General features: G+C 37.0%; 1 non-coding gene across 1 annotated transcript; it reads right to left on the reverse strand.

The window, feature by feature from the left end:
• Positions 1–437: 437 nt before the first annotated feature.
• LOC121099942 lies at positions 438–566 on the reverse strand. The gene has a single exon (XR_005831669.1). It is a non-coding gene; the product is annotated as a small nucleolar RNA SNORA25 (small nucleolar RNA).
• Positions 567–23,113: the final 22,547 nt, after the last annotated feature.

Raw genomic sequence — 23,113 nt, forward strand, 5'->3', positions numbered from 1 at the left:
GGGTTCTGACGTGAATCCCAATTATCTAGCTATGATGACGAATCCATATTCTACGTATCTACTATTGGTATGTGTAATGGGGTGTGACAGTGATAACATATTGTTCTACGGTTTTGTTTATTTATTTGAGGGAGCCAGAGGGAGCCAGAGAGAGAGAGGGAGGGAGAAAGAGAGAGCACGAATGGGAGGAGGGGCAGAGGGAGAGGGAGAAGCAGACTTCCCGCTGAGCAGGGAGCCCAACGCAGGCTCAATCCCAGGACCCCGAGATCATGACCTGAGCCGAAGGCAGACACTTAAACGACTGAGCCACTGAGGTGCCCCGAGAGTGATAATATTTTATTTAACTCTGAAACATCTGTTTACTTTCCCAGATCACCAGTCATGGGTTATTATGAGTGGACTATTATGAACTATCATGATTATTAGGAGTGGCTACATCTTACATTTCGTCAGAAAAACTTAGCACTATTGAGTGACTGTGGCATCCTATGGAGAACTTCAATCTTCCGTCATAGAGTTAAGAGCTCCTGGTTTCACAGCCCCACAGGCCCTCTTTGAAAGGCTCTCTGTATATTTAAACTGGGGCAGAAAACCCGTCACCTCTGCATGACTAGGCAGAGTTTGAGAACCAGAAATCCTTGTGGCAGTCACATCAGTAAATGCTGTGGAATGAAAGCCACTTTAGTGGGTAATTCAGCTTGGTATCTTCGTGCATTCTTACATGTTCTTCCAGATCTCATTTTCTGCAGAAACAAATCTGGTCCTTCAAAAGGACACAGAATAGGAAGCATTGGTATTTTTTTTTATTTCAAATCTATCTTTAGAGACAAATTACAGCTTCTGATACTGCGGTTTAGTGAAGCTGCTGTCTGCGGGGCGTGTATGTTACTTCTGTAGTGGGTGTAAAAATACAATGACCCAGGGCGTGGAGAATCTAGCAGCTCGCTGCCTGCTAGCTTTGTGTGGGCTGCTGTAGATTGGTCCCCGGGGCGCAGGCAGGTAAGTGAGCAACATACAGTGGGGCTTCAGCAATTCGGTTTGGAGGTCGGGCTGCGGATTCCCTCCCCTAGGAATCTTTACTACTTCAGAGTGGGAGAGAGTCAACTCTTTGTGGCTTCCCTAAGGAATGTCTGATACTCCACAGACCGTTGGCGGGAAAGGGCGATGCCAAATCCTGCTTACTTCCCTGGTGCTGTTTGGATTGTTCCGTAGAAGTAGAAAAAGTCACGCACGGCATCAATGAAGGCAGGGTTCTCTACACAGAGAAGATGGCAAAGTCAGCAGGGGGTCACTCCAGGGACTTCTGCTTGCTGAGAAGCAGAGAACAGAATAAGGGCAATGCCTAAGGGAGGTCAATCTAACACCCAGTGGAGAGGTAGGCAATCAGGTCACTTTGCTAGAAGGCTCAAGGCTCGAATCATAGAAAGTTAGGGGAAACATTTAAGAAAACTCTAGATGTGGGCTCCCAGATTATAGATAAGAATTGGAATGACTGGTGAAGATCAAAGAGGTCGAGAGCAGTCTTACTTACACCCAAACTGAAGACCTTGGATTCAAAGCACTAGGTTTACCGCACTGTGAGATTGCGTACAATGAGGCAGATGATTTTCTGACGAGCGACAAGGCAGCAAGAGTGTGATGTGATGGTGAGGGTGTGGGTTTTGGTGTCAGACAGTGCTGGGTTTGAGTCCCACCTCGGCCACTTATTGGCTCTGTGACTTTTGGCAATTTATTTAACCTCTTTAAGACTCCTTTTTCTTATCTGTCAAAGGGATGTAAAAGCAGGGCAGGCTTTCTCAACTTTGGCATTGTTGAAACGCGGGACTGGATAATTCTTCGTTGTGGGGACTGTCCTGTGCTGAGGACTGTTTAGCAGTATTCTTGGCGTCTGCCCACTAGATGCTAATATCACACCCCCCTTCAAGCACTGACAACCAAAACCGACTCCAGTCATTGCAAAATGTCCCATGGGGTCAAAATAGTTCTGGTTGAGAACCACTGCAATAGTGTAATAGTGGGAATAATGAAGTTCTAGGTAAAGCACTTGGCTTTCGTATCTGGCATGTAATAATCACTCAATAGATATTAGATATTATTTTTACTCATTGATAAAGATGTGGGCAGTGTTTTTATTAGATACTAAATAATACCATTATTAGGGGATACTATTTACTCTCTCAGACCATGTGTGAATATTCTTAGTCCAGCGTTTCAACTGGACTTGCTGCCGTTGCTTTGAACAAGGGAAAGCAGGTTAAAAAAAAAAAAGCCATTTTTTTCTGTGTTCACATTCTTTGTTTATATACACTCTGCAGATACACTCACGGCTCACCTGGTAGAGGCTTTGCAAAACTGTAGCTGCATGATTAATTGATTAAACATTGCAGTGTTCATAGCATATTCTGAGGGAACAATTACAAGTTCCCCAATGTAATACACATCTCGATGTTGAGTAGCTGCCCACAATATTCTTATTTGGAAAGACACTTGTGACAGTTATATGTAGGTTTCTATTAAAAATGTGTTTATATTGTTTCTGAAGCATGGAATATTCACTTGTTTTGCTGACATAATCTAAAGAAGAAGGATGATATTCATTTCATCCTATCTCGTTTGGCTATTATTTGGTAGCATGTAAAACAATATAATCAGTCAAAATGAAATTCTAGCTTCTTCTTGAATTCAGTGATTAAAAACAAACCATACAGCAATGATCCATTGAGTCTTGGTTCCACATCAGACTCCCACCATTTTCTCAGCAAAAGCAAACTTCAGTTGGCTAATAAGAATAGGTATGACTAACCAAGGTAATTTCTTCCTGCATTAATCTTAAAGTCTTCAAAAGTCATCAAGGTTTTATTTCTTTGGCTCCAGATTGAATTGTTGAATTTTGCAGAAGGCATTACAAGTTACACAAGGGAGATTAAATTGAAACAAAAGACACAATTTCTGTTAAGACATTAAAGAGGGGTGGAGGAAAATCTAGAGAATATATATGTATATATGTGGTTTTTTTAAAGAAAATTTGGAACTAATAATGACCACCTTTCAACTTGCATTGAAAATATTTTAGTTCAGTTTTCTGATTTAATTTGTTTAGAGTGAAACTCATAGAATAACTTATGGAATAGTGATTTGACAGATACTTTAGGCAACACTTTAGACAAAGAGTATCTTAGAATTAGATTTTTGTAAACTATAGGAAACAAACTGAGGGTTGCTGGAGGCGAGGTGGGTGCGAGGATGAGGAAATTGGGTGATGAGCATTAAGGAGGGCACGTGATGTAATGAGCACTGGGTGTTATATGCAACTGATAAATTATTGAACATTCCATCTGAATAATGATGCGCTATATGTTGGCTAATCGAATTTAAACAAAATTTAAAAAAAGAAAACACACACACACACACAAAAGAATTAGATTTTTGTTTTCCAAATTGCAAAAGCAATGTGAAGAACCAAATCAAAACGAAATTGTTTTTATTTTCTTTTAAATCTGTGTTGCATGATCTTTGAGGCTATCTGTCAAACACCCTCCCTCAACTTTCTGGCTCTTGTTTCTACTACAACGTTATCAGCCTCAGATCTACATTCTCATGCTTTGCTGTGTTTTCTCTTTGGACAACCATCTTCTTCACTTCTCTGATGTTCTGAGTCAAAACCCATCCTTTCAATTGTCTTTTCTAGTTACACCTGGGTGCACTGATCATGCCTTTCTTCCACATCTCCTCATTACTTACGTGAATGATTTTTACTATATTATTTTGCACTGGTTTGTATATTGCTTAGCGATTTCGTGCTGGTTACCTGTGTCTCATATCTTTCCAAGTAGATTGTTATATCATGGAAAGCGTAGACTGTCTTTGACTTTTATCTTTTCTCAAACTTCCACCAATGTGTTTTGAATGTATAACAAGTATGTGTTGGATGAATTAATGAATACTGTCCTGAACTATTTACAAGTGAGTTTTTATGGAAGACCTCTTATTTAAGTGCCTAACATTATATGATGTATCTATTTAATAACCAATAACAACATCAAAAATACCACTTAATCAGAATGATGTACTGGTTTAATCTAGTCTAATTCTCATTTTACAGATGGAAAAACTGAATGGATAAAAGACTCAATTGGTATAAACTCAATGGTCAACCCAGAAGGATATTTCCACCCACAGCCCACAGTTTTCACCTCTTAGTGCCATTAGTTAAATATTGCCAGTGGAAAGATACACTGATCTGAGATAAATATAATGGGGGACTCCTGGGGGGCTCAGTCGGTTAAGCATCCAACTCTTGATTTCGACTCAGGTGATGATCTCAGGGTTCTGGGATGGAGCCCCGTGTGGAGCTCCGTACTCAGCAGGGGGTCTACTTGAGAATTTCTCTCCCTCTCCCTATACCCCTCCCCCATTCTTGTGCTCTCTCTCTGTCTTTCTCTCTCAAGTAAATAAATAAATCTTAAAAGAAATAAATATAATGGTGTCAGGTCACCTTGCCCTTTGCTAATGGGCACTATATAGCATGCTGGACTTAAGCTCATGCTTGAGAAGCATACAGGTTGTAGATCAAGGACTGGCTTTGCCACTCCTGAGCCCAAAGAACTCAGTTGAGTAAATTAAACTCCCAAGCTTGTTTATTCATCTGTAAAATGGGACTAATAGTTGTATTTACTTCAAAGTGCCAAACATATCTGATATAGATTGCATGGCATATAAAAAACTGTTAGTCATTTTTACCTATACTTATTTTAGGGCCATATAGTTTAAAAAGAATTTCCAATTATATTCATTTAATGTACTTTATAGATTTACATATGGATATCAATCCATATATTTTATAGTATACTTTTAGAAATGTATATCTTTCTATACAACTCTGTCAATATCTCCAGGAAAATTTCTCCTAATTATAGTTTTCCCTAAATTGACTTGAGAAAGAAATTCTGAGTTTTCAGTTTAGGTAATTTTGATGTTATAGGTACTTTTGTTTTCATTTTTACTTTTTTTTTTTTTAAAGATTTTATTTATTTATTTGACAGAGAGAGAGACAGCCAGCGAGAGAGGGAACACAGGTAGGGGGAGTGGGAGAGGAAGAAGCAGATTCCCAGCGGAGGAGCCTGATGTGGGGCTCGATCCCAGAACGCTGGGATCACGCCCTGAGCTGAAGGCAGCCGCTTAACGACTGCGCCACCCAGACGCCCCTTTGTTTTCATTTTTAGGAGAACCCTCATGATCTTCATTTTAAAAATAGCTGTCAACATTCTTAAATTACTTAACAGTTGTAGTCATATATCTCCTTGAAGAATTACCTTTTTCTTTCAAAAAGTGAAATGATGTAAAATAATACTGAAATAAATTGCTTATTTTAGCTTTCTGTAGCACAATATTTTATAGCTACTTCTTTTAAAACCATAGATTGAATACAAAATTCACGAGGACAAAACTGTACATTTCTTTTATGAATTTCATATCTTATCTGTTTTAATTTCAACCCACACCCCTTTTCTCAGATGATTGGAAAAAATAACTTTCTGGAAAATGTGTTACATACTATTAATTTTTTAAAGCATTTGCTATTATCTAAAATCAAGCTAGCACAAATGTCTTTTCTTGGTCACAAGCAGATTTGAAGTATGGCTGTACCAGGGCAAACTCCAAGTACCTACTCTACATAAATTGATCTCCCAAAGGAAAATGCATTATGCTTATAATTGAAGTTATCATTTCTAATACCACCATTAATGCTGATTGAATCTTGAATTTGTGTTGGGATCATTTATTTGAAGACACTATATCTCTTAAAAATTCATGTCAAGTACACCCTATAAAGGTTAATCTACAGTCTTGGAGCTATTTCTTAGGCTTTGGCAACCTAGAGAAGGTCAGATTGTGAATCTATGTAAAAATAAGAGCCTATTTTTTTTAACGGGTTGAGGGCGATATCTATTTAACAGAAAGATAGGGATTGGTAAATTAGATTAAGGTTTTAGTTTTTAAATATAAAGATTTGTAGATCTGTTCACAATAGCATTCTTTTTTAAATTCGTTTTATTTTGTTAAAATTAGAATTTTTATTTTAAAGCCATCTCTCCTACTGTACGTACGGTGAGTTCTGGGAATAAGTAAACTCCTCCAACCAGTCCATTTCTTTGTCTCTCTCATCCTGTTTTGTTCACCCCTTTTCCTAGATAGGTAGGTGCACCGTTACTATCTACCCAGTTGCTAAATTTAGAAATTTCGGAGGAGAGTCTCTCTTGATGCCTCTTTTTCTCCCCCTTTGCCATATCCAGTCAATCTTCGAATGCTGTGTATGTCTTCTCAAAAATAACTACAGAAGATAAGGAAAGCATTGACATCTTTTTATTCTCCCTCTCATTGCTTTAGTACAAGTAACAGCTGCCTAACATTAGGCTGAACCATATGAAATTGCCGTTTTGTCAGACAAAAAAAAAAAATCATCATATATTCATGATTCACGTATTTCAACCTAAATAATTTTCCTTTTTTTCCCTAACTCATTGGTTTCCACTGCAGTAGAGAAATCTTTCAAAAAACCAAATCTGATCATATATCACACTTGTTAATCCCCTTGAATGGTTTTCCATTGTCCCCATGATAATGCCCAAATTCTTTTCCACGGCCTACAATGTCCTGCATGAGCCAGTCTCTATTGATTTCTTTTGCATTATTTTTTGCAAATTTCCACCCCTTGCAATTTTGCTCATCTTATCTCTGGTCTTGTGTACATATCAGTTCTTCTACGTGGTCTGTCTTCATTGCCTCTTTAGTTGGCTGAGTCCAATTCATCGTTTTGATTTCAAAGTATCCACCAGTTTCTCTAACCCCTGGATCTTCGTTAGAAGCTTTCTGAGGTGTTTTTGTAGCACCCACCACACTATATTTAATTTTATATTTGTTTTTTCATCTCCTTTTCACAATAGCTCCAGGAAGGAGAGGGCCATATCTTTTGGTTGATACCTGGGTTTCTAGTGCTAATGCATTGCAGGCATTTAATACATTCCTGGGGGGCGCCTGGGGGGCTCAGTTGGCTAAGCATCTGCCTTCAGCTCAGGTCATGATCCCAGGGTCCTGGGATCGAGTCCAGCATCATGGTCCTTGCTCAGCAGGGAGTCTGCTTCTCCCTCTGCCTGCCACTCCCCCTGCTTGTGCTCACTCTCTCTCTCTGACAAATGAATGAATGAGCGAATGAATGAATGAATGAATGAATGAATAAGTAAGTAAATAAATAAATAAATAAAACATTCTTGGGCAAGTTACTTATTCTCTCAAGTTAGCCTCAGTTAGCAGGTATCAAAGATGAGGGTACTTCCTAGGAAGGTGGTGGTGAGGACTACATGACAATACTTGTAGAAGAGAACTTTTTGGCAGGCTAGGCTTATTTTATTGTATTTCCCCTGCCCATTTACTTCCTTAGTATTTGTTTGTTTCCTTTCATTTGGGACCTTTATCTTCTCACTGGTAAAGGAGAGATTTGGTGCGGGACGTACAGAGGATAGAGAAAGACGGGAAATGAGATGGAGTCACATTTCCAATCCTCCTGCCAACTCACATCCCTGGGACTGGGGTTAGGCAACTATATTGAGAGAAGCGGAAATGGTGGGACTCCTCCAGGCTGTATTGTTTTAGGTAACAAAGTGGGCACAGAGTTTGGAAGGACACCCTTTCGCCCTCTTGCACGGATCCCGTTACTTTGTGACTCTCAGAGGATTGGGACCTTGAGTTTGCCAGGCTCGGGTTATAGGGATTTATTGGGAGACGGCACCTGGCAGTAAGGAAGGCAGCATTTATGTCATGGGAATAGAGAACAGTAAGCGTAACATGCCAGCCTTTGCAGAGACTGGAACTAGATTCAAGGATCTCTAAGGAACCTTTGTTTTATGGATCTTCACTTTTGTGCTCTTCTACTAATGGCACTCTCAAGCCATTCCAGGGTTGTTCTTGTTTTCTCTTCTCCCTTCTCCCCTTGCTGCTAGCTGTTTTACTTATCCTCTATTCTGAGTGTCCTTTTGTCAAAGATTCTGTCTATTCAAAACATCTATTCATAGCTGAAATTATCTTTATTATACCTTGGATGATAAGACTACATAGGAAACCTGCTCATTATTTGACTTCAAATTTAATTTCTGATCCAGTGCCTCTGTAAGCATTACTGTGTTTACTCTTCGGTTAATTTGTTCAACAGATATTTAGTGAGCCTCTCCTGCATTTTAGGCACTCTTCTTGCTACACGTAATAATGCCTAGATACTGTACATATAAATGTCCTTGCCCTCAAGATACTTATATTCTAGCAACATTCAAACAATTGCAATTTAATATTGAAAATGGAAAAGAGACTGAGGCTGGGGCAGATTTCCAGCAGTTACCAGTGAGATACTATATTGCAAGCGATTAGCAAAATAAGGGATGTGGACATTGAGGTCTTGTTTTCAAGGCTCCTTGAGGCAGCTCCATGCTTCATTCTGTCCATTCAGCGCTCAGAGCCTTCTCTTTTGTCTTACCTCTAAGTACATGATACATACCTTGTACATTTTCTCCCATCAGACTGCCCCCTCCTGTGTCCCACTGTCATGTCGAACCCTGCCTTCTGGGCCATGGGCAGTTCACTACAAAGTTAATGTGAGGGCTGGAGAGTGCTCACAAACTCATGCGTATCCTGTGCAGGGACTGTGTTGGAATTTCAGCACGGAGTTTCTGTCATCTTCATCCCCCCTACAAACTACCTCAAGATAATTTCAAACCTTCCCCCCACCCCAGGCTAGTGGGAAAGCCACGGGCAGACGACAAACTTTTAATTGCATGCCAGGTCTCACCATCGATATGACCAGTTGGTGAATATGCTCTGAAAACCCCAAAAGAGAAACAAGTCAGAATCATTTCTGTTTTTATGCCAACTGTTGCACCTGTCCTTCCTTCTTTGAAAAAAAAAAAAGCATTGTGAATCTAAAATATTATGGGATTATTTCCGCATTATGCTCATTCAAAACTTCTATAGGTCTCTCTTGTGTTTGACATTGTGAAGAAGGAATCTCAGCTAAGATCTTTAAATGGGGTGGGATCAGCGAACAGCCGTTGAAGTACAGAGATGTAACCCAGTTGCAGCACTACAATACTTACCATCAGGCCAGTACCGTCATTCCCTTTGGCATTATTTTGCCAAAAATGTCAGTGCACGTATTGCCTTGAACCCCAGGTTTCACCACACTGAGAGTTATTGGCTGCTTTGAGGGCAGAGTCGCTTTCCGAAGCAATAGCCGCCTTAGATCTTAGTGTTTCCCAGCTGTCATTCTCCTGTCATACCCTCTCTAAAAGGGTTTGGGGTTCTCCTTTCATTACATATGCATAGCTTCCATTAGTGTTAATCACATGCTCCATTTTAGAGCTGTTTTGGCCCCTCCGGTTAAATGGGCGTTTAAGCAGTTTTTAATGCATTATATGTACTTATTTTTTAAACGAGTATTATATGCCCAATTGACTGGAATGAATACAAAGTCCATCAGGTGAATACAGATTTATAATTGTTTTTAAAGCATGTATTATTTACTCGACCAACCATGACAGCCCTTTTGGAGTCATTCCAGCTGAGAAAGGAAATACATGTATATGTCAATACCAAATAAACCTTCATGAAATCTTTCAGTACGGTTCCCTCAGTTGGGCTTAAAGCTTCTCTGGCTAGTCATTTTTCTCCCCGTTTCCCTCTCTCTCTTTACAAACAAATGCTCAGCATACTGCTCACTATTTTTAGCTTGCATCACCATCATCTGTGAACTAGAGGAAAGTTACACAAAGCCCCATTCAATTCAAATGAAGTCAACATATTCAACAAGATACGTAGTGTCTGCGTGACATTAGACCTTGATACTGAAAAAGACAAGATATGCTCAGTTCTCAAGTCACATATAACTGACCTACATACAGAGTAGTATTTAATAAATTATTTAATTTTACAAATTATCCAATCCATCTAAAAATTACTATGACTAGCAAATTGAAAAGAAATTAAATATCTTCCTTGTTCTCTTCTCAGACATACAATTAAACATGACTCTGCTCTGCTGTCATAGCATTCAGCAAGTTTCATATCTTTTCTTCCTTGCCTGGGTTACTAAGATTATTCCAAAATTGTTTTCCAAACCTTTAATATATATATATTTTTGCAGTATCTTCACTTTTACTATAATAATCAATTGACTGTATAATAAGACATTGGAACTTATTTTTATTAGCTCTTAAAATTTAAGCAGATACATCATACAGTTTTAAGCAATGTTTTCAGCCCCTATGCCAAACGAAAGATGGCTTTTCTAGACCCTAATGTAAACCATGAACTATGACGGGTAGAATTGAAATCCATGTTAGCTGTGGGAAGAAAATGCATTGCTCATTTCCAGAAAAGTGCAGCACATAGAACTCCAATTTCTGACAATGAAATTTAAGAGTTTTGAAATTTCAAAAGTACTTAGGAAGAACCTGACATTCTTTGCAGTTCAAAAATGAATGCATGAGAAAGACTGCATTCACTGAAGGAACGGAAGAGTAATCCTTTCTATAGTGTCTGTACATGAAGACTGTTCTTGGAGGGAGTGCTATGGCCTCTGTTGGCAGAAACAGGCCATGCTTGCGATTCTCCCCCAGACTTGAGGCTGGTCTGAGACTGGCTAGTAGAGTCATCCCAGGAAGCAGGACTCAGCTCAGGTGTGTGTGGCTAACTGCTGCTGCTGTCCAGTGGTTTCTAAGGGGACAATTTGCTGATGGTTCATTAGAATACCCTTGGGTGTTCCTGGGTGGCCGTCACAGAGGGCAACTTAGTTAATGACAGTGTGGTTCAGAAACGAGACAGCCATGGGTGGAATGTGGTCTCTTAGTTGAGACAAAAACATAAACTCACCTTCATAAAATGTGTCCTTGGAGAATTATAATGAAGTGAGGTGACTTTACATCTTAAAAAATCCGTGTTGAAATTCTCAGTAATGGATTGTCAGCCCAGCAACCATATTTATATATCTGTATTCCTTAATTGTAAGATCGATCCTGTTCCGTGTCTGATAGCAGAGGCTGTTTAACTTAATATTATTACATAGTTTGTACCACTCATTTTCTTTTGGGTTTTCCTCCTATTTAGCTTTCTTATTCAACCTGTCCATTCTTCCTTTTTTTTCCCTTTTCTTTCTTTCCTTTTTTCTTTTTTTTCCCCCTATTCTCCAATTCCACAAATGCTCATTGCAAATTTGCTACATGAATTTGGCTTTGAATGAAGTAAGGTTCAAATTTTCTATGATGATGTTCATTGGGGTTCACTGGTGACTTGGATTTTTTAAATTTGTTTATATGGATATTTCTATACTGGTCAACCGTTAGCAGTAGCGAGGGTCTTTCTTAAATTGAAGAAAGACCTTTCCCTGCAAGAATCAAAACGATTCTATTAAAAATTATTTAAAAAGTTCACCAATGCCCTTTTGTATATTTTGGTTAAATATGTGCATTTTCAAGAATATAAAATATGTAGTTGATAAATTCTATACAATAAAAGTATTATATACAGAAGTAACAGCTTGACCTCAAGTTGGGTAGTATTATCATTATCATTGTAATACCTAACTAACTAAAAATATAATTTACAAAAGAATAAAATAAAACCTCACGTGATATTGTAAAAGGATTGTAGAAAATATCTGCATTTCCTCCCCACCTTTAAAAAAAAGCCTTTTAAAATTGTTCATAATTTAAGAGAAATAACTCTAGGGAAGAGAAATCTTTGTTTCTCCCATTGTTGGCATATTTTCTTTACTATTTTATAAGCAACCGACTTTCATCTCTATGTCCTTGTTCCAAAGTGCAAAGTCTTTTGTGAATGGGCCACATTCCCTTACACATCTGGGTCCGTGCAGCATTATCACATAGATTAACTGACCTGGATCGTTAATTGTTACACTTGAAGAACTCTATAAATTTGAGCAGAGAAGTGAGTAGTAATGTGACATTGACCATAGAAATTGGCATTTTCTTTTTTGTTGTTGTTTGTTTTTTAAAATTGTTTTTATCCCCTTGTTATTTCCCACTTGAAAGCAATATTATTGAAATGTTTTATTAAAATAGACGACTTCCGCATTTAGTAATCTCTCAAAATGCCCAAGCATTTCCTTAGTTGGAATAAACTCTAGATTTTTACTGAATCCTTATTAGTAAGACAATAAAGTGATAGCCCAAGTGGAAATAGTTCAGTAAAAAAAGCGCCAACATCAAGGTGCTGTTGCTATTGTATCTCAGAAGAAGAATGAGATGAAATTGTGATTTTTTGTTTATTGATATTAATACTTCCAGCTTCTCTTCCCTATGTTATGCAGATGGTAGCTTCAATGAGAGCTTTGCTGGCAACAGAACAAAACAAAACAAATAAAACCTAACCAACCAAAAGTATATTTCACAAAAGAACAAAATAAACCTGCATGGTATATGACTGTAAAGAAAAATATTTCCCCTGCATTTTCTCACCACTTTTGTTTTAAAGCCAGGTGTTAAAGTATGCATATTTCTATGTTGTTTTTTAACACACGTATCTTTTGAATGTCTTACTCTATTCTTAAACATTTCTAAATGTTTGTTAAAATATTAAAAGCCTACTGAGCTAATTCCAACACAAAGAAATTAGTTTGGTGTGGCAGATATGTCCTCAAAAAGTCATTTCTCTGAGAAATAAGAAAACACATTCAGGTTTTCAGAGAAGAGCAATAGCAGATGAATTTTAAGGAGTTCAAGTATTCTTTCTCTCTCTTTCAAAACCCCTGAAATCGACTCTGCGGCTGAGCTGATCTCATGTTAGAAAGCTGTCCTAAATACACACTGACAGAGGGACCGTGTGAATGGCCGCAGAGCTGTCTGCTCCCACACACATGGCACCACGCACACTCGCAAGTTCTGATTTAAGAAGACTGTGTAGAGTCCTTAAACTTATTTCTAAAATACAGTCTGGCTAAGATGAATTTTAAAATACAGGTGCCTATATACGTGTGTATATATCAGGCTGTTACCTGATATTTAGGTGAACGTGGATTAGAAAATGATAGCATCACATTAGCATCTTTCTGGGTTAAATAAACATCCTGGCACATATGATGATTGATCCAGGAAAAAGTCGAAAAAGAGAGTAGATGCGCTTTCAGCTGGTTCGTGTGTTTTGAACGGAGCTTTCTCAGTTTCCTTGCGTGGTACAACAAAGCACTGAGAAGAATCTACAGTGATAGAAAGAAATAGAATTCCTATATGTCTTTATTGAATGTGACACAATATAATCAAAGAATGCACATAATTAAGTACTCGAGCTCAAAGCATCTTTGAAGCAGGAATTCTGCTGATTTTTTATTTTATGTGATTGCTTACAGATTAGTTCTCTATTTGCTCCTAAAGAATATACTTAAACACTCAATCAATGAATAACCTACAGCAGTTTGTTGTAGATTCAATAATGGGGAATGGTGCATTGTACCAGGATAGTCAGATATACCCATAGGGAGTGTCAGTGGTCAAAATCCTTCCATTGCCAGAAGGTAGTCTGAAAATGGTCTGGAAATTCAATACAGCATTGACCCTACATTGTATACATGATCCACAGTCAGTTTCTCAAGCATACTTGAAGTTTTAAAGAGAACCATTAAAAAAAAAAAAAGGCTGAAATTAAAAAAACTCTTAAAATGAGTTTTTTTGTGAAACAGTTAAATTTAAATGTATTAGTTCAAATGAGCTAAGTAGGAAATCTAATCATTTTCATTTTAGGCTATATGTGTCTAAAATTATTCTATTTAAAAATCATTTAATAAAATATTTAAAAAATCTAAAAATAACCTAAAATTTTAAAGTTATGTACTAGTATGCCTATTTGCATGAGTCCTGTTAAATGCTCTTCTATTTCACCCTTCTAAAATTTCCTGATCTTCAAACAGCAAACAGTCATACATAAACACACACCTTGTGATGTCTGTCTGATTTCTTTATTAAGTCATTTTTTCCTTTATTTTATCAGTGGATTAACAACAAGCGGCAAGATTTCTAAGTAAACAGACTGGAGTCTTTTACCAAATATACGGATGTGTTTGTTTTTCCCTACATTCTGAGAATTGCCAATATATGTTTGTTCATTAAAACACATATCAACTTTGCATTCTCTAATTATTAGGTGCTTTCATTTGTGTAGTTATCCCGAATTGCTTCAAGATGGCACCTTTGTTATTCTGAAATCAGAATAAGATTGGGAACTAAGATTCCTACCAATAGAAAAAGATAATAACTTATTTTGGCACATGCTTACTTTGGGAATATAGAAATTTGTCTTTCTCACTGATTTCCTTCTCAGAGTGTTAATAAACTAAGAATGTACGTTCTTGTGTTACATACATCCTAACACCCATTTTGTAAGTTTTTGACTTCTCATTTTCAAAATTAGAATAGCTTTATTTGTATTTTAAGAACTGCAAGTATACTTACATGTGTAAGGGTAAATATACATATATGTAAATGATGTCTGTGTACACATAGACACATGCATCAACATGCACTTTCAGTATTTCACGTGGGGTTAGTACATGTAGAAATAAGACATCAATTCCATGTGCTGTAGAAGCTGGTACTAAAATCTTAGGTTGACATTTATGGCTATTTGGTCAAATGACATGAACAGTCACAGAATCATCCTGTGATGTTGCTGGGAATACAATTCTTTGGCAAACTTTAAACAGCATCTTATTGATTTTGATCATGCAGATTGTACATGTCAGATTTCAGTAGTGCTTTGATGACGGTAACAATAATTCAAATGTTAATTTTTTTCCCACACTGACAGGTTTACTTTTTTCAGCCTATATGCTACTTTTTAAGGAACTTGTATTAAACCTTATGGCTCATCAGTTAGTACCAATTCTGTTTAAGAAAAGTGCTATTTCTCTAATTACTGGTGAAGAAATAGTATTATAATACAAGCTGATTATTACACACACTGAAGTAAGAGTTAACTTGAATGATTCATTGGTTTTTCTATTTAACTTCCTTCTGTTTTAAGATAAAGACTGTACTGGTCTATACAATGATTGACCTGATCTTAATCTGTTTATGAAAGATGTGAACACTGGCGGTAACAATATGCAGAGTTCCCGGAATTGGGCTGGGCGCATAGTTCGCTGTGTAACAAATGCTAGCTCTCTGTATTCTGTTCTGTATTCTGTATTCATCACAAGAATTCTAATGTTTTGTGCCTTTTGTGAGAGAAGACTATATTTTCTAATTTGGGCAAATCAGCTGGGAAATTATAGTGTACCTTGAAAATAACACAGGCTATAGAACAAAATTTGCATAAGGACTGAGCTCAAGAGGGTTAAGAACTGAACGTACCAGGAGGAACTTCACTCTCACACTGACTCATGATCATAACCTAATAGAAACGATCCTGAAGCTGGTTTTCTAGTTTGAAACTATAGGCTGTAAGAGGACAGGGCTGGGAATTTGTCTTTTGGCCCTTGTTTATTCAGCTGCAGGCATACAGTAGGTGCTCAGTAAATATTGTTTACAAGCATGAGCAAAAAGCTACAATTTTTCTTTCTTCCCATCTTTATAAAGGCATGTAGATTAATTAAAATTGATTTAATGATCTTGTGATGTTTAAAAAATAATCAGGACATTCTACTTCAACACTGGTTTATTCTTCCAATTACTATTTTTCCTGAGATTGAAGCTAAAGCAGTTCCATCCGGATCATAATTCAGCCTCCTTATACTGAGGGATCTCTAATTTTCATTTCTTATTTTCAACTCACCCTGCTAAATGGTATTATACCTAGCACAATAACCCGACCTCAACTGAGGGATTTATAAGAGCTTAATGATCTTAGTTTACAGATCATCATTTTTGAAGTAGCTCTTTTTGGTAGCTCAGACCTTTACCATTATGTTTGTGGGTGGGACCTTCAAAACGGCTTTTCTCATACCTAGAAATTAGTGCATGCTGTCCTTTCACCGATGCAAATATTTACTAAGGAGAGAGAGGAAGAAAATAATCTTTCACCCTTTTTTTCCCTTCTCTGAAACCTAAAAGCATTTTGTTTTCTAGAGCTCTATAAAAGTTCAGCACATAAAAGGTTAGGAGCCTGACTTTTTTCTGTCGTGTATATCTTTGAAAAATTGGTTTATGAAGAGTCATACATCATGTAGCCAGACATATGGGAATAGTTAAAGATTAAGGTAAATAGACAAATTGAACTGCTTTAAATCATTTTCCTGGTTTCAGTTTTATGAAAGAGCTTATGAACAAAAGCTGACGTTAAGCAATCACAATAGGCTCTTCTATATGTTTTAGACAGTGGTAAAGACTTTAGTGTCAAAGAGTGTTGCATCACGGATAGTTACATCAATTTGATTGGTGTCCGGATTTCAAAAATGTTACCTTGTCAAACCATAACCTTTTCCAAGTTTTTCATTTGTCATTGTTTTGTAGATTATATCATTTATTTTACATTACCTGTATCAGAAAGCATGGATCATGGATTATAAGATTTTTTTATTATATATTGGTTGTTTTTGTTTTTTAAATAAAATTAATACTGTAGGCATTTGTGTTCAAAAGGGGCTAATCAAATATTTTGGAAGGAAGTTTGATTTCATGTAACAAACATTACTGTAACTCTGCCTAAGGAGACCTTTGATTCCTTTTTACTAAAAAAAAAAAAAAGAAAGAAAGAAAGAAAGAAAAGATATTTTCAGAACCATTAGGATAACATTTCTAATAAATTGAATAAATATACTGAACTTTTCCAGGGTACCTAATACACTAATATCCTGTGGAGCGAACCTGGCTGTTGGGCTTTAAGGTAGGTCCCAGGAATTTGCCCAGTGGCATGGTGACAAGCCCCTACTCTTATGAAAAGTGTTATGGGATCTTTAATGTCCACGCAGGAGAGTAAAGATTTAAGATTTTGTGGTCTCATTTGAAAGACCCCTACATAGTAAACTGCATGGAACTCAATTTATCTACCTCAGAAAGGAGAGCAGGCTTTGTAGCCCCTGTACCTATAAATCTAAGAAATGCTGTGAGTATATGCCTTCATATTCATGCAGACCAATCCCCTTCTTAAAAAATAATAAAAATAACAAGGTCTATGATCAGCAGATTGATATAGATAAAAATCTATTAACTTTTCATCATTATCACAGCTCTCGTATCAAAGCGCAGACGTTCATGGGGCTAGCTCACCTCCCCTGGTAGCCGTGCAAAGAGATAGATGAAGATCTTTTACATACTTTGTTCGTTTGCCTTTTATAGTGTATGTGCTCGACTTAGGAGCTGCTGATGGTAAAATGTAATTTAAGAAGACTACAAATATTTGCACAGGTATGTGAGCCCAGTTTATAAGACCTCCTGCTAACAAGGTTTCTCATATTCTGAGTAATGTGAATGATAGGGAAAAGAGGAACTTCTAGAAAATGTTGACCAACTTTATTGCAGAGCTTGATGTGACCCTAGGTGGTAACACGTATGTTTGTGCCCAGCCTGGAGACTGGTGTATATTAGGTATGGCATAAATGTTACGTTTCTTTTCTTTTGAAATATTCTAATTGTCCCTGGAAGTATGAATAAGAAATAATCTTGTCAAATTTGCTGAAGTACCTCAGGATGGAAACGTATGAACTGTTTCTTAATAAGAAATTTGGATACAAAGGAGAAAAACACCATCATGCAAATTCTGATTAAATTTTAGCATGTTTGTGTTTAGTAATCTTTCTGGAATTGAGTGCTTCCAGCAATTTTGTCCTCAGTCTCTCCTTATCCTATCTCCAAGCACACACACACACACACACACACGCACACACAGTTTTGATTCACTTAAAAAATGAGATACTCGTGTGTTGGTTTTTTCAGGTCAAGTTAGCTAAGTGACTTGTCTATAAGAATATAGTTTATGCCTGCATAAAATATTTAGTATAAATTCATGAATTCTAAATCCTTCTCTATACATTTAGCTTATCAACCCAGAAAGATATATCCATTATTTAAAATTGAATACACATGTCTTCCCTGTATCTGCTCTTCATGATCATGAAATTCTATTTCAAAATAGAAACCGCTGTTTTGCAGATATTCTTTCATCTTTCCAGCAATCCAATGTACTCTTAACTATAATGGGATTTATTTGAGAAATGAAGGGAGTTAAAACTAAGGGAAAACAAAGTGGTTATCTAATCATTGGTGAGATCTTTATTGCTCACCTATAAATTTAGTTATTTTTAAAAAACAAGTCAGATTCATTAAACATTTGGATTCAGAGAAATTCAAAGTTTTTTTTTCTTCCCACTGTTACTGGAAACAATGTAAGTTCAATATTTCATTGAACATTTCAGGCATTGAGTGTTAAACAACCTTTCTCTTTAAGGTGCTGTCATTAGTTAAGTCAGTTATCCCAGCAATTGAAACAATTAAAACATATCCTGAAATATCCATAAAACTTGACAATGTATCACTGAAGCAATACTCTAATAAAGTTAATGCACTATTATAACTTAAAAAAATCTTAGATCATTTTAAATTTCCCCGGTATCCTTGTTCACAGGGATTATATTAAAACATTTTTAAGTTTAAGAGCACATTTAGGTCACTTGTGATGATGGATATACTTTTTAAAGTTTCTTAATATTGGCTATAAAGCAAGTGTCAATGAGCTTGAACTGCACGAGCATGGTTTTTCCGCTTTCCACAAGGTGCTTCAAAGCTCTGGGCACTAGAGGGGGCTGTTGTAACTGATACTAACAATAAGACACCTGAACTCGTTCTTTGAATCAATACTATCAGGATCCAAAAATGTTTCTAATGAAATACTCTATCGTTATTAGTTTTTAACATTGGGCTCTGTGAATGTCATCAGCACAACTTGCAAAGCAAATCACAAAAGCATAATTAAAGCAAAAAGCGCCCTAACTTGACCAGTGTTTGTTGTTGTTGAAAGGAAATCAAGATTCTCCTCTCCCACCCTTTTCAATACTCTCAGTCTTTCTTCAGGATGTATAGGCTGGTGGTACATTTTTAAAAATGGCAAGGAAAATGGGCTTGTCAGGCAATTAACATTTTCTTTGGACGTTAAATGCACATGGCCACAAAAGGTTGTTTCGTAAAACAAATGTGTCAAGAGCCTGCAGGTCCAACTTTTCTCCTGGTGTTTGCGGGAAATTGTGGCCGTGCGAGGATGCCTGCACAGGAGGACACACCTTCTTTATGTCAGAAAACGTTGCTTTCTATGAAAATTGAAGACTCATCTCCCCTCCCACACGCCCTCCCCGGAGTGATTTACCAAGGCGTCATCCGCAATTGCCTTCCGTACCCCTTCCCTGCAGGCATGATCAGACTCAAGCAGGTAGCTATTTCTCTTTAATTTTCCACAGCAAGCCAGTAATGCTTATGATTATTGTGAAGTCAGGAAAAGTTTAGTTTCATCAAGTGACATGTAGTGATACCATTAGTTACTTAAGCACTTCTCATAAAATGTTCCACCACGGAACCGAGTTTGTCAGATGCAGCTACATATTAGCATCTCATCTTAAACACAAGAGTAAAGCTGCCTCGTGGAAAGCACAGCTGACAGCTCTCAACATGAGCTGAATGATCACTCTCAATTGTAATCGATTCTGTAAGTACTGAACACAAACCCCCAGGCAATTGAAGAAAATAGGATGATGAAGGACTGCAAACTAATATGTTACACATCTTCATTGATTAGACATTGATTAACCATTATTTTCCTGAATGACAAACAGCTAGTGGTAAAGTAACTGAGGCTTGTGATTTATTTACATCTTAGACAGAGATGACTTCTTTATTCAGCTGATTGTGAGCTAATGCTAAACCAGGAGACAGCAATAGTTTAAGAATCCAGGCTGCTGTTTTCTTTCTTTTTTTAAAAAAATCCTCTCGGGCAGTCTTAGATTTCTGGCACGTTCCTATTAGAAACAAATTTAACTAGACTTAAAAATGGTCAGCTGGATTCCAAAATACGGACCATGTAGCCATGGTATAACTACATTTAAAGGGAAGATCATTTTATAGACTTGGTATTTACAAGCATATTGATCAGTGTTTATTGAACTTTTAATTTAATTCTCTTTTCTTCAGTGCCTTATTGGCAATTACACACAATTTTAGAATGAGCCGACCAAGAGTGTGTGTCTGTGGCTTATTTTTCTTCTGTGACGCATATTGCTTTACGCGTATGTGAATCTATGGAGATAATGATACATAATACATGTAGGGAGGCAAATAGTTCATAGTTTAAATAATTTTTGGTTCACGTAAAACTGGGATATTATAAGCGATCTTGATTTATGTAGCAAAATCTTGTGGCAGTGCAGTAAAATTTCTTAAATCTATTTCAATAGATCTCAAACAATATGCCCAATGGAAAAAATTTGCTCTTGAACTTTCAGACAATCTCTTTTCTATTACGATGAAGAAGGAAAGGAGAGCAAGGTATACATTGGAATGAACTGCATTAGCACTAAGTTAAAACCAAATTATAATGAGACAAGTTTCTCCCCTGCTTTCTACAGCACTCCTGTGCATTTTGAAGATTTGTGGAAAACATTATTTATAAGCAGAAATAATTAAGATATTCTGGCATTCTTCATCATAATGGTCATGATAAAGACTTTTGATGTTCAAGAAAGCATAATTTGCTTCTCCATTGGAATTTGATTGTAAATTAACACTAATTAATGTTCACTTAAGTGTTACAGATGTGTGATATATCTAGTTAGTCACCAAAGGGGTAACAGTAGAAAATTTGTTCTGTGAAAGTGTATGAATTTAGAATAATGATTAGAATGTCATTTTAAAAAAATGAGAGAAATTCATTACCATTTCCAGTATTACAAGTCAATTTTAGCCCGTACATACCGTAGGAAAAAAAGAAACTAGTAAACCATACACTTCAGTTAATTAATATAGAGATGCATTCAACACCACCCTTATTAGTTATTAAATTATGAGACACGTAATTGTGAAATTTCATTGTCTTTTGCCCTTTAATGTAATTCTAACTTTAGGTTCATAAATCAGATCTGTTCTTTATGGACATAGACATCTTCATCATAATAAATATGTGAATATGCTTTTCCCCAAGCAACTTTTGGTAGCCTCATCTAAGACACTGGGCCTTTGGTGTAGCTATGTCCACGCAAGTCTTTTAGTTCAAGATTTGTTGCAGTTTCAGGATTTTAATCCTGGGGCAGAGAGAAAAAGCTGTGAAGTTTATCTCTATATTTTTTAATTTTAACAATTGGAGATCTAGTCAATTTGTTAAAGAAATCCAGCTGTACTCTAGGGAAAGGGACTCGTTAGGTTTTAATACAGGAAGACTATCTGGTCGGGATGGCATGCAGTGCTCAAACTTTACAAAGGAAACCAAAGAGGAGCTTTGACCCCCCAGGTGCCCTCAGTTTAAAGCACCCCAGCGGACCCATGCTAATTATAAATTACCTGCTTAGTAGTATTTCTGAGGGTTAGATTCGCCCTTGGCTTTAAACAGTGCTCAGAACATGGGGAAGGGAAGGTGTTGATTAGCTGGTGGAGTACGAAGACAGAACAAATGGAAAACCCTCCAACAGCCATATCCCAGAGGGAGCTCAGAACCCCAGAAAGAAGTCTAATAGTGTGTTGTTTCCCGGGCCATCTGCGGGCAGGTGAGAGCACCACGGTGGGGGTCTGCATGTGAAGGCGAGAATCAGAAACCTGGAATTTCATAGAAGCCACAATGATGTGGTATTGGCACAGCAACACCCTTCTGGGGAAATAAAAGGCGCCTCCGTTAGTGTCGGCTGTCTTCTCTTTCGTGTGTGTGGTGTGCGCGTCTGTCTGTGTGTGCCTGTGCGCACACGCACACATACGCACCCGTACGCACAGGCTTGTGTGGAGCTGAGTGTGCTTCCGTTTCTTCAAGCATATTTAATATCTTTAAAATTTTAAATGAATATGTAGCTGTCAATTTTAAACTAATTTGGATGGACAGCAATAAAATGCAAACCTCACTTCAAATTAGAATTTTCAGTGAGGATTTCTAATGGAAAGTAATTGCTGACAATAGGAAATGACAAATTACTAATTACTTAGTTCAATTAGACTTTTGTGCCTTTGGTCCTAAGTGGCAAGCATACAGCAAATCTTGCACTTTTATAACAATTAATGACACTAAAACTATTTAAACTGCCAACAGATGTGAGTAAGAAGACATGAATTGAAACTTACTTAATTTACATACTATCCCTATTTTATATCAAGTAAATGGTGTTTAATTTTTATGCTACAATTAAATATTACTAGTACAGTGCAATTTTCACAGACCTTCACAGGGAAAAGTATCACTGCTCAAAAGCTGGTCAGTGTTAATGCTTCCTTTTCTCTTATCACAGCAGTATTTCTCTTTAGAAGATTCTTAGAGTATGAATTTCTATCCACCCTGTATTCATGGCTATACATCAGTGTTAATTAAATAGCAGCATCACTGCTTTTGCTTTTCTTCTCTTTATTTTTCCTCTCTTCTCTTCATCTTTAATTTCTTAATGATCTATTTGGAATCCGTGTATTTTTGCTCTCTTTCTTTGCCCCAAGACTAATTCAGGTGTGGTTTTGTGAGAGGGTTTAGTGTAGAAGTTCAGCTGCATCGCCTGTCTCTGTACGGTTGATTTCTGGCTGTAGCTTACAGGGAACTTAATTTGGTATTCCTGGTACCATCATTTTTGATAATTTTAATTTTGCAAATATAGGATTTTCTTAATGTTTCCAGTTGTAATCAGAAATTTTTTTTCTCTATAGGTCAGCAGCTCAGTAGACCTATTGCAGATGCATGGGGAGTAAGAAAGGCAGGCAAGCGATCCAATTACATTTGTAATGATCAACTTCCCTATAAGACTTTACATATATTTATTCTTCTCTCAATGCATGTAAAACAGTATTTATTTTTGAATTGAAAACAAACATGCCGATCAGTACTGGGGCAAATTCACCTGGCATCTTGTGCCTATAGAGTGAGGGCAGTGATTTTAGGCAACTAATCTAGCCGTAAAAAC

The sequence above is a fragment of the Ursus maritimus genome, unplaced genomic scaffold (genome assembly GCF_017311325.1).
Source record: "Ursus maritimus isolate PB19 unplaced genomic scaffold, ASM1731132v1 scaffold_1, whole genome shotgun sequence".
Classification (NCBI taxonomy): Eukaryota; Metazoa; Chordata; class Mammalia; order Carnivora; family Ursidae; genus Ursus; species Ursus maritimus.